At 41.3% G+C, this 16,225-nt stretch overlaps 1 pseudogene; it reads left to right on the top strand.

Moving 5' to 3' along the window:
- Positions 1 to 10,792: 10,792 nt before the first annotated feature.
- LOC129675269 (small nucleolar RNA SNORA17) lies at positions 10,793 to 10,913 on the top strand (annotated as a pseudogene).
- Positions 10,914 to 16,225: the final 5,312 nt, after the last annotated feature.

The raw sequence follows: 16,225 nt of genomic DNA on the forward strand, positions 1-16,225 counted from the left end.
ATGAACACGCTCTTCCACTGGCTCTCACACCAACGACACGCACGTTCTGATTCCTCCTTTCTTTTCCACACCTGTTTCCCGGGGGCCAATAAAGTTCATCTATGAAAGGTGAGTCTTTTCTCATAGGCTGCAGTGTTACTCCTACTGTGGAGCAATGTCACATAGAGAGGGAATGGATGGCATTGCTGAACACAGGGTTACCTTGCAGGGGTCTTCTGCCGTCTCAGACCTATGAAAAGGCAGGCATGATGTGAGGTGTAAGCCCATAGCTCTGCAGACCTCCCATCTACCCACTGTGCCCTACTTAGGAAACACTGATCTACAGAATAAGAGCAACACACGTACACACGGTGGGGGCTGGAGAGAAGGTTCAGCTGTTAAAAGCACTTGTTGCTCTAGCAGATGGCCCAGGTTCACTTCCCAGCATACGTATAAGGTGACTCCAGGGGAACTGGGTGCCTCTCCAAGGACCTACATTTTTGTGCACACACACCAGACACACACATATACACATACACATTTAAAAGTGCACAAACTAAGAAAGGCATTTTGAGAAAGTGGGTGTCTAGACATGACAAAACCAATCTTGCATAATACTCTGATTTTCTGTTAATGGCATTGTTCCTATTAAAATAGCACCGTGGGACACACAGAGCTCTGTGTTCAATGCCATGTACTGACTAACAGTTCAGAGCTTTGCTCTGGTTTGGTGTTTGAAAGCATGTCTTGGTATGTTTAAGACCAGCCTTATGTCAAGTAATCCTCCTGCCTCTAGTTCTAAGCAGTTGAAATTACAGGCATATGCCACTGTGCCCCTATGTAGAGTGCATGTTTGTAGTCAAAGAAATCCAAAGTCAAAATCCTTTACTGAGTCCATACCTTGGGCAAGTTTGTTCCGTAGACAAGTCATAAACTTTTCAAACCTTAGTTTCTCTATCTACAAAACAGCTCCTGCCAAAGACGGATACTTTAAGATGAATGAAATAAGAAATATAAAACATTTCCTTGGATGCAGAGAATAAAGCGGCAGCATCTCAGGAAAGGGGGAGGGCTGACCAGATGCAGGGACACTGGCCGCTGGTCCACAACGTCAGGTTTATAAGTTCTGGAGATCTAAAGTACATTGTGGTGATGACAATTAATAACACTGCCCTGTATACTTGGAATCTGTTGCTACTATACACCTTCAATATTCACACCACACAAAAAAATAATTACATGGAGTGATGAATGCATTGATTTTGTAATGTATACATGTGAAACCTATCATACTTCTGGACTGGGAATGTAGCTTAATGAAATAGTGTCTGGTTTTATGTGAAGCTCTGAGTTAGACCCTCAAAACTGAAAAATAATTCACATCATATGCCTTAAATTTATATAACTTAAATGTATGTATGTTAGTAAGACCTCTGCAAAACTGGTGATTAAAAGAAATTTTCCACATCATGACTGGTTTGCATGTCGTATTTCCTTTTTTTTCTCTTTTTTTATTATTAATTACACTTTATTCGTTTTGTACACCCCCATAAGCCCCTTCCTCCCCTTTCTGCATGCATGCCCCTCCCCAAGTCCACTGATAGGGAAGGTCTTCCTCTCCTTCTTTCTGATCTTAGACTATCAGTTCTCATCAGAAGTGGCTGCATTGTCATCTTCTGTGGCCTGGTAAGGCTGCTCCCCACTCAGGGGGAGGTGATCAACGAGCAGGCCAATCAGATTATGTCAGAGGCAGTCCCTCTTCCCATTACTATGGAACCCACTTGGACACTGAACTGCCATGGGCTACATCTGTGCAGGGGTTCTAGGTTATCTCCATGAATAGACCTTGGTTGGAGTATGAGTCTCTGGGAAGTTCCCTGTGTTCAAATTTTCTTGTTCTGTTGCTCTCCTTGTGGAGTTCTTTGCATGTGTTATTTTGCTGTGATCAATTTAGTCAAGCTATAACTACATTTTCCAGAATGCCCTGGCTATAATAGTCTTGTGTAAGGGTGCCTTGAACAAAGACATTTGGGTAAAGTTTGGAAAGCCAAAGCAGCAGGAATTACTGGAGGTCTGGAGGTTAATGTAACCCACAAGGCACTACATTCCAGGCATGTAATCACTGCTCTGCCGGCCGCTTTTTTGCGTTAGTTTGGCTCATTTCTTCGACTTTGAATCACAGGTATATGTCAGCTCTTCTAGGGTTCATCCATACCTCCACAGTGCTTCTCACTCAACGACAGACAAACTGGGCTGGTCCCAGTTTGTAAAGACTGTAAAGTTTGCAAACATGTCTCTGTTTGTCCACCCTGCTTACCTCAGGGCACCAACTGCCACAGAGAAAGCAGCCTCCAAGAGGTTGCTTCTCTGACTTTCACAAGAGTATGTAACTGTGTAAGGTTACCCTTAGTAATGAACCCTTGATTGTTAATGGCCCACAAAACATGCCCAGCAGTGAATGCTCACAAGAGGGAAAGAAACGAAAGCATAGTGAGATGGTGACACTGTGGTGGGAGGTTCTATGACTCTGGTGACTTCTGGCCTCACTGGAGGAAGGAGGTCACTGGGGCAGGCTTTTGAAGGCTATACTCCCTTCTGGTTCCAACCTGCCTCCTCTGCTTCCTGACCTGCAGTCACAGTGTAAAAAAGTATTTATTACATGTCCCTTTTACCACGCCTTCCCTCCCGTGGCAGCCTAATATCTCTCTGAATTCGCCATTGAAAAAAAATATCTTTCCTACTTTAAGTTTCTTTTGTCAGACATTTTGTCGCAATAACAGAAAACGTAATTTATAAGACAGAAATTGACACTATAAGTAGGGCTGTTGCTACTATAGCTAAAACTGGCCACAAAGCTCTTAGGCCTTTGGAACTAGATTGCAGGAGGAATGTGGAAGATTTTGGAGATGCCCAGTAGAAAAACCCTAGAATGCTAAAGCAGCATTCTTTGTGTGTGTGTGTGTGTGTGTGTTTTCTTTTTTCTTTTTTATTTTATTTTGATCTACACTTTATTTACTTTGTATCCCCCCTCTAGTTCCCTCATTCCTCCCCTCCCAATCCCTTTATTCCAACCCCTTCTCCACGAATGCCCTTCCCCAAGTCCATTGGTAGGGGAGGGTTTCTTTTTCTTCCTTCTGATCTTAGTCTCTTAGATCTCACCAGGAGTGGCTGCATTGTCTTCCTCTGTGGCCTGGAAAGGCTGCTCCCCTTCAAGGGGAGGTGATCAAAGAGCAGGCCAATCAGTTCATGTCAGAAGCAGTCCCTGTTCCCATTACTACAGAACCCATTTGGACACTGAACTGCCATGGGCTACATCTGTGTAGGGGTTCTAGGTTATCTCCATGCATGGTACTTGGTTGAAGTAAGAGTCTCAGGAAAGACCTCTGTGTTCAAATTTTTTTCCTTTTTTTATTATTATTAATTACACTTTATTTATTTTGTATTCCCCCATAAGCCCCTCCCACCCCCCCTCCCGGTCCCACCCTCCCTCCTTTTCTGCATGCATGCCCCTCCCCAAGTCCACTGATAGGGGAGGTCTTCCTCTCCTTCTTTCTGATCTTAGTCTATCAGTTCTCATCAGAAGTGGCTGCATTGTCAGGGTTCTAGGTTATCTCCACGGATAGTCCTTGGTTGGAGTATGAGTCTCTGGGAAGTTCGCTGTGTTCAAATTTTCTTGTTCTGTTGCTCTCCTAGTGTTCAAATTTTTTTATTCTGTTGCTCTCCTTGTGGAGTTCCTATCCTCTCCAGATCTTACTATTTCCCACTTCTTTCATAAGATTCCCTGCATTCTACCCAAAGTTTGCCCATAAGTCTCAACATCTGCTTTGATAGTCTGCAGAGCAGAGCCTTCCAGCAGCCCTCTGTGGGAAGCTCCTAACTTGTTTCCTGTTTTCTTCTTCTTCTGATGTCCATCCTCTTTGCCTTTCAGGATGGGGATTGAGCATTATAGCCAGAGACCTCCCTCTTGATTAGTTTTTTAGGTGTACATATTGTAGTAGGTTTATCCTATATTATATGTCTATATGAGTGAGTATATACCGTATGTGTCTTTCTGTTTCTGGGACAGCTCACTTAGGATGATCCTTTCCAGTTCCCACCATTTACCTGCAAATTTCATGATTTCCTTGTTTTTAATTGCTGAGTAATATTCCACTGTGTAAATGTACCACAATTTCTGTATCCATTCTTCAGTTGAGGAGCATCTGGGTTGTTTCCAGCTTCTGGCTATTACAAATAAAGCTGCTACAAACATGCTTGAGCTGTCCTTATTGTGTACTTGAGCCTCTTTTGGATATATGCCTAGGAGTGGTATAGCTGAATCTTGAGGAAGCGCTATTCCTAGTTGTCTGAGAAAGCGCCAGATTGATTTCCAGAGTAGTTGTACAAGTTTACATTCCTACCAGCAGTGGAGGAGGGTTCCCTTTCTCCACAACCTCTCCAGCATGTGTTGTCCCTTGAGTTTTTCATCTTGGCCATTCTGATGGGTGTAAGGTGAAATCTCAGGGTCATTTTGATTTGCATTTCCCTAATGGCTAATGAGGTTGACCATTACTTTAAGTGTTTCTCTGCCATTCGATGATCCGCTATCGAGAATTCTGTTTAGCTCTGTTACCCAGTTTTTAATTGGATTACTTGATTTGCTGCTTTTCAACTTCTTTAGTTCTTTATATATACTGGATATTAGCCCTCTGTCAGATAGAGGGTTGGTGAAGATTCTTTCCCAATCTGTAGGCAGGCGTTTTGTTTTGATGATGGTGTCCTTTGCTTTACAGAAGCTTTTCAGTTTCATGAAGTCCCATTTATTGGTTGTTGTTCTTAGAGCCTGTGCTGTTGGTGTTCTGTTCAGGAAGTTGTCTCCTGTGCCAATGAGTTCTAGGTTATTCCCCACTTTTTCTTCTAACAGATTTAATGTGTCTGGTTTTATGTTGAGGTCTTTGATCTACTTGGACTTCAGTTCTGTGCAGAGTGATGAGAATGGATCTATTTGCATTTTTCTACATGTAGATATCCAGTTAGACCAACACCATTTGCTGAAGATGCTATCTTTTTTCCATTGTATGGTTTTGGCATCTTTGTCAAAGATCAGGTGTCCATAAGTGTGTAGGTTTAGTTCTGGGTCTTCTATTCTGTTCCATTGATCCACCATTCTGTTTCTATGGCAGTACCATGCAGTTTTTAAAACTGTTGCTCTATAGTACAGCTTGAGATCAGGGATGGAGATACCTCCAGAATATCTTTTATTGTACAGGATTGTTTTACAATTCTGGATTTCTTGTTATTCCATATGAAGCTGAGAATTTTTCTTTCAAGGTCTGTAAAGAATTGTGTTGGTAATTTGATGGGAATTGTATTGAATCTGTAGATTGCTTTTGGTAAGATGGCCATTTTTACTATGTTAATCCTGCCAAGCCATGAGCATGGGAGATCTTTCCATCTTCTGATATCTTCTTCTAATTCTTTCTTCAGAGACTTGAAATTTTTTTCATACAAGTCTTTGACTTGCTTGGTTAGGGTCACACCAAGGTACCTTATGTCATTTGTGGCTATTGTGAAGGGTGTTGTCATCCCAGTTATGCAGGGGTGGTTCAGTATATGGAAAATCCATCAATGTGATCCACCATATTAACAAACTGAAAGAAAAAAAAAACCACATGATAATCTCCCTAGATGCTGAAAAAGCATTTGACAAAATCCAACATCCATTCATATTTAAAGTATTGGAGAGATCAGGGATACAAGGTACATATCTAAACATAGTAAAGGCAACATACAGCAAGCCTATAGCCAACATCAAACTGAACGGAGAGAAACTTAAAGCAATCCCACTGAAATCAGGGACAACGAAAGGCTGCCCACTCTCTCCATATCTCTTCAACATAGTCCTGGAAGTCATTGAAAGAGCAATAAGACAATTGAAGGAGATCAAGGGGATACAGATGGGAAAGGAAGAAGTCAAAGTCTCACTATTTGCAGATGATATGATAGTATACCTGACTGACCCCAAAAATTCTACCAGGGAACTCCTACAGATGATAAACACCTTCAGCAACGTGGCAGGATACAAAATTAACTCAAAAAAATCAGTAGCCCTCCTATTAAGCAGCATTCTTAATGAGCCATTACAAGTGAAGTTCAGAAGTCCAGTGTGATGGTGAAAATGCTGACAGTCATTGCTGTGCTTGTGAGGTTTTGCCTGGATATGAGGACTTTATTAGAGGTTGGGCTGGAGGTCATTTATGCAACATTCCATTGAAAACAAAAAAGCTGGCTATGTCTTATTCATTTCTTTTTTTTATTTTTTTGAAAAATTATTGTTTTTTTCTTTATTAATTACACTTTATTCACTTTGTATCCCCCCTGTGGTTCTCTCCCTCCTCCAGTCCTAATCCCTCCCTTCCTCCACCCTCTGCATGCATGCCCCTCCCCAAGTCCACTGATAGGAGAGGACTTCTTTTCCTTCCTTCTGATTCTAGTCAATTAGGTCTCATCAGGAGTGGCTGCATTGTCTTCTTCTGTGTCCTGGTAATGCTGCTTCCCCCTCAGGGGGGAGGTAATTAAAGAGCAGGCCAATCATTTCATGTCAGAGACAGTCCCTGTTCCTATTACAATGGAACCCACTTGGATACTGAATTGCCATGGGCTACATCTGTGCAGGGGTCTTAGGTTATCTCCATGCATAGTCCTTGGTTGGAATATCAGTCTCAGGAAAGACTCCTGTGCTCAGATTTTTTGGTTCTTATTCATTTCTTTACAAAGTGATGGAGGCTGAATTCAAAAGCAGTGACTTTGGGAGAGAAAATCTCAATAGGGCATAACATTCAAGCTGTGGGGTGGTTATTGCCTGTTGCTTTCAACCAGATTCATAGTAAAAACACAAAACGAAAGGTAGAACAGAGAAATATTTTTAAATGTTCAGTCTAGGAGGTGTTTAAAGCTGTGAACAGAATGAAGGAGATACAGCTGTCACTGCTAAATACTCAGCCCAATTAAAGAGAAAGCAAGCACTGTGCACTGGACTGGTAGGGAAGACCCTGCCTATCAAAGGCTCTGGGATATAAATGCAAATACATGTGAACGACTTTCCTTTATTAAAAAAAAAAAACGGAAAATACTAGAGTTGAAGTCATGTCTTCCTGTAAAGGGACAACTTAGAGCCATGTTTTCCTAAGTTCCGGTATATGAACACTGAGATACCCCTGTAGCCATTGTCCAAAAGAGGTTCAGCTAGGTCTCTGATTTTATAAGAATATAAAATGCATGGGGTTATGGAAACTTTCCCCAGTGTTCCAAAAAGGTCTATGAAGATAGATGACATTTAACACAGTAGCATTCCCTGCCTGTAGCTGCTGAGTGAGCTTCATGTGAGCCTGCAGGCATGCATCTTCAGTGGCAGGTGTGTTTGAGATGGCAGGAACACAGAACACCTGCCACCAAACAGAGACAGCTGGAGAAAGATGCTGCATGTGTTTCCAATAGCAGGGTCAAGCCCGTCAGCACTCAGATGCCACCATCTTCTATCCTGAAGGCTGGGCAAGTAGCTACAAGGCTTATTGTTTTTCCTGCTATGTGGCATCCTTGCTTTGTTCCATTCATGCTTGGCTATGCCCCACATCTTCTCCTTTAGAATGGGGAAGTTGATTCTTTGCCATTGTATATTGGAAGCATAAAATTTTCTGAAGGTTTATTTTCTTATATTCATGTGTATTTCTAGGAGGGAGAGAGAATGCCACATATGTGCAGGTACTGGTAGATTCCAGAAGAGTTACAAATCATAACTGGAGTTGCAAGCACTGTACAGTGTAAGAGAAACTCAGGTCCTCTGAAAGAGCACCAAGCACTGTTAGCTACTGAACCAGCTTATAACTTTTTTTAAGTAAAATACTACTGTTAATTTGTTGAGAATTTCATACAATATCACCTAATAGTATTTGCACTCTAGTACCGCCTAGCTCATCCCAAATCCATCCTCCACCTACCCATCCCTTCTTCTATTAATAACCACTTAGTTCAATGTGTGATTCCCAAAGGAAGTATGTAACAGGGGTTCACAACTATGATGGGGGATGGATATGATCACAGGGCATTATATACATATAGGAAATGTCAGAATGAAACCTATTATTTTATGTAATTAATCTATGCTAATAGCTATGAAAGCCTTAAATATAAAATAAATGCATTTTGTGTTATGGGTTGTCTGTGAGCATGAAGGAAAAAGAGTGAAAGGTTATGGTTTGAATATGAAATATTCTCTGCAAAGCCCAGTATTTGAACACTTGATCTCCAATAAGTAACACTGTTTTTGGGTATTGAGGATAATGGAACATGGTATCCAGCTTGTAGGGGAGGGCCTTTAGGGTTACACACACTTTTTCTTCCATTGGCATTCAGCCACAAAGAACACAAGTATCCACAACATGCTTCATTATCACCCCCTACCATGCCTTCCCTGCCATGATGGACTGAAATCCCTCTGAACCCATGAGCAAAAGTAAACCTTCCCTCCTATATGTTCCTTCTATCAGCTGTCTCATCATGGCAACAAGAGAAGAAACTAATAAAGAAGGTCATGGTAGCACACAACTTTAATTCCAGCACTCTGGCTGCAGAGGCAGGCACATCTCCGGGAGGTCAAAGCTAGACTTGTCTACATGATGGTTTCCAGACCTGCTAAGGTTAATGAAAGTCTATTTCAAGAAAATGAATTAATGCAGGCAAACAGTGTTCAGTACTTATTTTGGTTCTGTGGCAAGTTCTACCTTAGACGCATGGCTTAGTTTTCCTGAGGCCCGGTTTCCTCAGCAGCCAAAAACAATGATAGCAATATAATGTGTTTCCTGAAACTGGAAAAATGGTTATGAGATCAAAACCGCAAGCACACTGTCTTAAAAGGAAGGCATTATGAGGGGGGGAAGGAACCTTCATTTCCCACTTTAACATTTGGGTTTAGCATTTTCAAATCTCTTATCAGTAGATAACCCCTCTACAAGCTGTGTTTGCCAATAATCAAATTTTCACCTGGCACCTGCTTTATGTGTGTTCTTTACTAATTGGTTCAGAACAGAACCGTGAAAGAGGAGTATTGCTAATCAGATAATTAAAGCCCTCCTTCACACTAGCTGTTAGGTCTCAGTGAAAGTTAACCAGCATCTTTGCTTGGGAAGAGTTTAATGGGTCCCTTTTTATCAGCATGATCTCAAACCCCAATAAAGCTACAAACCTAACAACAGCTTCATATTACTATAATAATTAATTAATTAATTAATTAATCTGTAATATGGAATTATAATTAATAATTCTATAATTAATCTATAAGGAAAAATGTTTATTTGGCTCTTGGTTTTAAACGCAAACTCCTGTCTAAACCTGGGAGAATCTATCACTCTGGACTCCTGGATATTGTGCCCAAATGTACTGATGGAGGATATTCTATAGAGCTAACTGCCTGTGTCAGGATACAAACAGCAAAATACATAGGTACTTCGGTCCACTATCACTATCCTCTTCAGGGACATGCCACATGACCTGAAGGCCACCCAAAAGGCTCCAATCCTAAACATCACCACCCACACCCTAAGGCCCAAGTATTCAACACATAGATCCTTACAGGACATTCAGCATCCAAAGTATTGGACACAGACAAGATTAAATAGTTGTACTTACAACTCACAGGACCAGCCTGTTTCTGTCTTAACTTAATGAGCATTGGCTCCCTCAGCTCTTTGAGTCGTTGTTTCATCATCTGCAACGAAAAAGATTGAACTGTCAAGTCTTTCCAACTCCAATAGACCATAACCGTGCTTCTCAAAAGCTATCTAGCAATCTCTCCTGTGAACCTACAATCATATATGTGCACAGTCCCCAAATAAATGGGTGTGCACTTGGTTTTGAAGCTATTAACACCTAGGGGGTGACAACAGATAATTTTTTTCTACATATGTGATTGTAAGCTGGAAATTTCAATGACTAAATATAGATTTTCCTACTATGAAATCCTGGAGTCAAAGGCTGTTTGTATTTTTAATTTGACATTGTCATGTGACTCTTCAAAAAAAAAAAAGACTGTAACATTTACAACCTCCGCACATTGCATGGGAATACTCATATCTTACATATTGAGCGACAATAAATGTTATCTTTCCAATCATCTGAACATTGAGAAACAACATCTTATGGCGGTTTTCATGATTTCCCTGGATGCTGTTGGGTTTGACTTTTTCATGTCCTTGTTGGACATTTGAGCTTGAGTTGTGGACCGTGTAGTCCTGGTTTTTGTTTTGTTTCGTTTCTGTTTGTGCCATTTTATGCTTTTTACTTTTGATTTTTTGAGACAGGTTTTCACTGCAGCCCCATTTCATGCATTTTAAAAGCTCTCAGTTTATTAAAATATGAATCTCTAATCAACATTAGTCATGTTCTGTAATGTTTATATTATATTCATTTATATTGCCTACTATACTTATTTATATGTAACTGAAGGTTTAACATCACCAGCTCTAATATGAACTTAGAGCCAGCTAAATTTATGGAAATTTTACTCATTTTTGTGTTTTAAAGCATTTCCTAGTGTCTTTACTTTTGTTGGAGATTATTTTCCTTTGCTTTTGAGTGGCTAATGATAATATAGCAAATAATGGTAATATAGTGAATAATGATAACATAGTGAATGGTCGCATTGCAGGCTTATTCTAAGGATTGGTAAACTTTCTTACCAATGACTTTGAATTATACTGTTATCTTGTCAAGGAAAATGTCATACAGTGAGAACACGTAATGGTATCCCTTTATTTTCCTATTTTTAAAAAGTATTTACGTTACCTCTAGAAGCATTTGCAGGAGTAGCTGCTGTGTCACACGTGTGTCAGTGGGTGGCAGAGAGGCGAGAGGCGATGTCTATGTTCAGTGTTCATATGAATGAATAGCAGTCTAACCCTTCCTGTAAAAAAATAAAAATAAAAATAAAAATAAAGTCCAGCACCCTGCAGGCCAGGACTGGTTCCCAGGGCCAGGAGCAAATCAAGCTGACACTGCTTGACACTGCCAGCTTCAGTACTCAGGAAAGCGAGCTCTCCTCACATTGCCCAGGAAGCACAGTGGAGCTGGCCCTGCCAGCTCTGAGGGCATGAGCATGAAGGAACTAGCCCTGCCACTTGTCTCCCGTGCTGTGGCATGGATGAGGAAGAGATACCTTCCTCCTCACCTCCTCCTTCACCACCTGTCCCTGGGGTCATGAGAGCAGGAGAGCTGGCCCTGCTCCTCACCAGCTATAGCACTTGGGTTAAGAGGGCCTGCACTCTGTCTGAGCAGCACAGTGGAGCTGACCTGGTGGTGGGATTAGGGGTAAGCTGCCCCTGAGGATGTGAGTGTGGGAGAGTGGCCCCACCAGTGCCTGACACATGGTGATATAGATGAGGGAATGATGCTCCTCTCATCCCTTGCCGCCTACAGCAGGCAAGAGAGCTGGCCTCGAGGTCATCAGGGAAGGAGAGCTGTCCCTGCAGCATGCAGGAGAGTGGGCCCTGTACCTGGCTTGGGCAGCACAGTAGGACTGGCCCTAGATTTCGCTGGTCCTGAGGATATAAGCGTGGAAGATCGAGCCCTGTCTGCTGTCCGCTGTGTCGTGGCATGCATGGAGGAAAATGAGATCCCTTCCCCTCTCTTCTGCTCTCACCGCCTGTGGCCAGCTGAAGAACTGGCCTCCCTGGGGTCAGCAGAGGAAGAGAACTGTCCCTGCCCCCATGTGCTGCAGCGCTCAGAAAAGCAAGCTCTGCACTTTGCCTAAGCAGCACGGTAGAACTGACCCTTGGGGCAGGGGTGTGTGTGAGTATGGGAGAGCTGGTCCCACAGTTGTCTATCATGCAGTGACATGAGCAAGGGAAAGGTGCCCTCCCCATCCTCTGCCCAAGGCAGGCAGAAGAACTGGCCTGGGGTCATGAAAGCAGGAGAACTATACCTCTCCCTCTCCTGTTGCAGCACACAGGAAAGCAGGCACTGAACCTCATCTGGGCAGCACAGTAGAGCTGGCCCTGTTTTTGAGAACTGCTAGTAAACTGAGGGCATGAGATGTGGAGAACTGGCTCTATTCCTTGCTGGTAGTGACATTGAATGTGCCAGCTGGGGCAGGGCAGGAGAGCTAGCCCTGGTGGTTTAGGTACAGGAGAGCTGGTGGGCTGATGGGCTCAGATCCCTCTCAAGCCCAGATCCAGGGCTTTGAATTGGCCCACCCCAACATCTACCCCATGAACGAATTTATGGAGTGAGTGAAAGGATTGGTCCTACAGATTTACAACTACAGAACCTCCATGACACAGAGTAGCAGCAGGATATTCAAGAGGAGTCCTGGTGAAGTTTCAGTGTTGATGTGGAAGAAGCCAGAGGCCTCATCCCAGACCCAACAACTCATTGCAATGAGCACTGTAAACAAAGAAGTGTGGACAAAAAAAGAATGCTGTAAGACATGCTATGACACACTGCCGCTTCCACAGTGAGATTCTTTTGTTTTTGTTGTTGGCAGGGGAGGTTGCAAGGGTGGCGGGCAGGTGTGAGGGGAGGAGGAGATGAGTGGAACTGGGTGCATGATTCACCAAGAATCAATAAAACATCTTTAAACTGTATTTAATATTCTCTTAATGCATTCCCTATGTTGAAATTACTCTGAGATAATATGGAATAATAACAAACATTATTTGTTGCTATTTTAATAGAAATTTCAGTGGTATTTATCAAATTATTTTTAATGTATTAATAAGTAGACTTTTCTACTAAATTTTCTGCTGTTAAATAACCTTTGGGTCCCTGGAAGGAAAATATCTCTGACTGCTGCATGTACTGTAAGAAATATGTCACTCTTCTAATTGCTAATATTTTATTCAGAATTTTTGCTTTTCTCCACACTTCTTTGCTTGCAAATTGTTCATTGCAGTGACTCCTTGATCTGGTTCAAAGCTTCTGGGTTCTGCAACTCTACCAAGACTGAAATTTCACTGAGACTCCTCTTGGATATCCTATTGTCGCCCTGTGTCATGACAGAAATTTTCTACATCGAGATTCCTTCCTCTCAGATACCTCCAGCTTATGTTAATGTGGCAAAATAATAATGATAATAATAATAATAATAAATAACCAACACAATTAAGATGGGCTTTCACCAGCATATCAAGTGATATACTCTTTCCTATAAGTAAAGAGAAACAAATGGATATTGAAAAAATATGGAGGTATGAAGAAAGCAGAAGTTGAAATAACATTGCCGTAATTTCAGGAATGCTGGTCCTGCCAGAAGAAACAAGGAGGCATCCTTCCCCAGATGTGAGAGGATGCCTGACTCTGCCACCATTCCCCATATTGGGGTTGCACTCTCTAGAAATGTGAAAGAAGAAAGCTGTTGTCTTCAGCAGCGCAGTCTGTGGTAATTTGTTATGTTAGTGCTGGGAAGTTAATAAAGTGTCTCAGAATTAGATATTATATCCTACCACCTGGAAAGCTGAGGCAGGAGGGTTACCATGAGTTTAGGGGTCATCGTGAGATACATAGTGAGTTCTATCCCACCTAAACTATGAACTGGGATCATATCTCAAGAAATATGAATATCTCATATCCATATTTGTGGCCACTCAAATGGCCATGATTAAATTTATTAGTTCACATACACAACAAAAAGGTATGAAAGTTGAAGGGGAGGAAAGAAAATTGACAGGAGGCAGAGAATAAGAGGAGTAGGAATGATAGTCAAAGTGATGCATTTTACTATGAAATTGTCAGGAACAAATTTAGTGAATTTTAAAACTCCTGATAAGTTATTAAGATGCTTGGATGCATGGGGGAAAAAATAAGATTCTGATAACAGCAGGTTTTTTGAACCATTGGTAGCCCCAATTCATGGAATCCCAAACTCACAATTTTGCTTCTGTCTGCTTTCTCCTTATGTGTGAATACACAACAGTCACAACACCCAAAAACTATTGTTTGTGTGCTTCAATAATAAAAATATTTGTGTTTGTGTCCAATAAAATAGATATGCGATATCCTTTGCATTGCCCTTTAATTGTATTGCAATTACTCTTTTTGTTTCTTTGTTTATGCAATTGTCATTAAGACTATGCTGAGTAACAGTACAAGAAATTAGGTGAATGTGGTGGTGAACGCCTTTAATTCCAGCACTCAGAGGGTAGAGGCACTCCCATCCCTGTGAGTTTTAAAGCAGCTTGATCTACAAGCTAGTTCTAGGACAGCCAGGGAAAACACAGTGAGACTGTGTCTCAAAAACAGAAATCAGTAAGTAATTAATGTTTATTTTTACGTTCAGCATATTAAATCATGATTAAGAAGGTAAAATAAGACATCTGCACATCTTTGATTTATAACTATTTTCTTTGCGTCTTAATTTATTATCGATTTTTGTAAACATTCCAAAAATATATTGCATACCTCATTAGACGTGTGTATTATTCATATGTATAAATCGGGCATCAATAAACGGCTATGTTCTTGAGGAGCCTTTATCGAACTTACCTGTATATTCTGAAAGACAAGGTTAGAGTTCCTCCAATATTGCTTCGTTTAACAAACCTCCCTGACATGCGTTAGCGTTTCTTGATTGTAATGTTCGGACTTTGGCTTGAAGACTTATAAATCACACGTTTTCCTCGTGGCACAGAACTTCTGTCACACTCATGTCGGGTTCTGCTGCTCTGCCCTCCAAAGCTTCTCCATTTTTCCTGTGTTTTGCATTTCTTTACAGTTTTCCTATTTGGAGGGAAATGTCTTCTGCTCATTCTGCCAGGCCAGTAGTTTTGTCACCATTTACCTGTGGACAATTTTCGTTCTAAACTGTGGTGCCCTTGAACCACCCCGAGTGAGCTGCCTTCTCGTCTGTGCCAGTTGTCACGAATCTCCTTCACAGATGTATTGTGACTGTGCCCTGTGCCCTACCTGACCTTGCCATCTCTCATGTGGACAGCTGGTTTGTGGATCTTGTTGTTGTTATTTTATATAATTGGAACACAGATGCTATTGGAACAAACATACCAGATACCATTTGGTAACAGGAAAGGACAAAGTAGTCTTCTGTAGGAAGCATCCCTACTTTTTGTGTGATAAATAAACCCATATTTTTAGCTATTCCTTGCCATCTCAGTTGTCCTGAATTCTCTTCACACACACACACACACACACACACACACACACACATACACAGGCAAACAAACAGACACCTGTGTGCGTGGTGGTAAGAGAGAGTTCTTTTCAGAATTCAAAAATCTCTTTGTACTAAGTTCTTCCCAGTATCCGTATCCTACAATCCCTGCCTCGAGAGTCTCTTTCACTGATATGCAGACCTTTAACCAGTCCCCAGTACACAAAGCTCAAGGCTTTGTTTCTACTTACCAACCAGCTGGCCCCAAGTAATTATTCCCAAGAACAGGGGTAGATGTATTAGATTGGTCCATACTGCCATATTTCCAGACCTCTACCCTAATCAGACTCCTACCCAAACCTTGCATCCTAGAAAGGCTATTTCCTTTACTCAAGGAAGCGAGTTCTACTGAAAATTAGGAGCTTTGGAGTCAGACATCTTTGATCAAATCTTACCCTTATAATTCCACCTTTGTGTGTGTTACCTAATCAACTGCTTCTTTAAGCCTAGACTCTTCATTTATGAAATGGCAGTAATTATGAAGAGCAATTGCATATGTATATTTAATTGTATATTTAATTGTATATGTTATATTTATATTGCATATTTCCCCAATGCACAGGACATTTAGTCATTGCACAAACATTAGTCATTTTCCTTTGTAATTTTATTTTCAAGAAGTGAAGTTTGACCAGTTGGCAACTTTCTTGCTTTACTCTTTCATCAACTGTCTGTATCAATCACCATTGCTTACAACTGTTCTTATTCAATCCATCATCTTGAAGTATCTAGGTTAACAGTCAATATTTTAGCCCTCTTTGGGCCTCAGTGAGGTGTCACTATGCATTATGAACCATCAAAACCACATTTTAAATTTGGGGAAGTTTCATTACTGACCTCAGTGAAATGAAAAAGCCAAACTGGGCAGGAGTGGGCAGAAATCAGCTCTGGCAACAAAGCTGAAGGCATTAAGAACATAATTACCCTTTTAAAGGTTATCACATAATTGAATCTCTAATTTTACTTGAATGTAGATTAATTCACTCCACTGAGGTCTCCAGGACAAAGCACTATCCCCAGAGCTCTACAGGAGAGGCCAAAAGAAATTTTAAT

The sequence above is a fragment of the Psammomys obesus genome, unplaced genomic scaffold, assembly GCF_907164565.1.
Source record: "Psammomys obesus unplaced genomic scaffold, mPsaObe1.curated_primary_1811, whole genome shotgun sequence".
Classification (NCBI taxonomy): domain Eukaryota; kingdom Metazoa; phylum Chordata; class Mammalia; order Rodentia; family Muridae; genus Psammomys; species Psammomys obesus.